General features: G+C 40.8%; 1 non-coding gene across 1 annotated transcript; it reads right to left on the reverse strand.

Moving 5' to 3' along the window:
- Positions 1 to 238: 238 nt before the first annotated feature.
- Positions 239 to 345, reverse strand: LOC148544722 (small nucleolar RNA R71). Its single transcript, XR_015901753.1, has one exon. It is a non-coding gene; the product is annotated as a small nucleolar RNA R71 (small nucleolar RNA).
- Between the last annotated feature and the right edge of the window lie 270 nt (positions 346 to 615).

Here is a 615-nt window from a genome sequence, read left to right on the forward strand (position 1 = left end):
GTTTCATGGACTTCCATCTGAAGATCCTTTTCAGTTCTTAACTGAATTCTTGCAGATCTGTGATACTGTTAAGACTAATGGAGTAGATCCTGAAGTCTACAGGCTCATGCTTTTCCCTTTTGCTGTAAGAGACAAAGCTAGAGTGTGGTTGGACTCTCAACCTAAGGATAGCCTGAACTCTTGGGATAAGATGGTCAAGGCTTTCTTAGCCAAGTTCTTTCCTCCTCAAAAGCTTAGTAAACTTAGAGTGGACGTTCAGACCTTCAGACAGAAAGAAGGTGAATCCCTCTATGAAGCTTGGGAGAGATACAAAGGACTGACCAAAAGTGTCCTTCTGACATGCTTTCAGAATGGACCATCCTGGATATATTCTATGATGGTTTATCTGAGTTATCAAAGATGTCATTGGATACTTCTGCAAGTGGATCCATTCACCTAAAGAAAACGCCTGCAGAAGCTCAAGAACTCATTGACATGGTTGCAAATAACCAGTTCATGTACACTTCTGAAAGGAATCCTGTGAATAATGGGACGCTTATGAAGAAGGGAATTCTTGAGGTTGATACTCTGAATGCCATATTGGCTCAGAACAAAATATTGACTCAGCAAGTCAAT

Source organism: Arachis ipaensis, chromosome B9 (genome assembly GCF_059453495.1).
Source record: "Arachis ipaensis isolate K30076 ecotype BB chromosome B9, ASM5945349v1, whole genome shotgun sequence".
In the NCBI taxonomy this organism is placed as follows: Eukaryota; Viridiplantae; Streptophyta; class Magnoliopsida; order Fabales; family Fabaceae; genus Arachis; species Arachis ipaensis.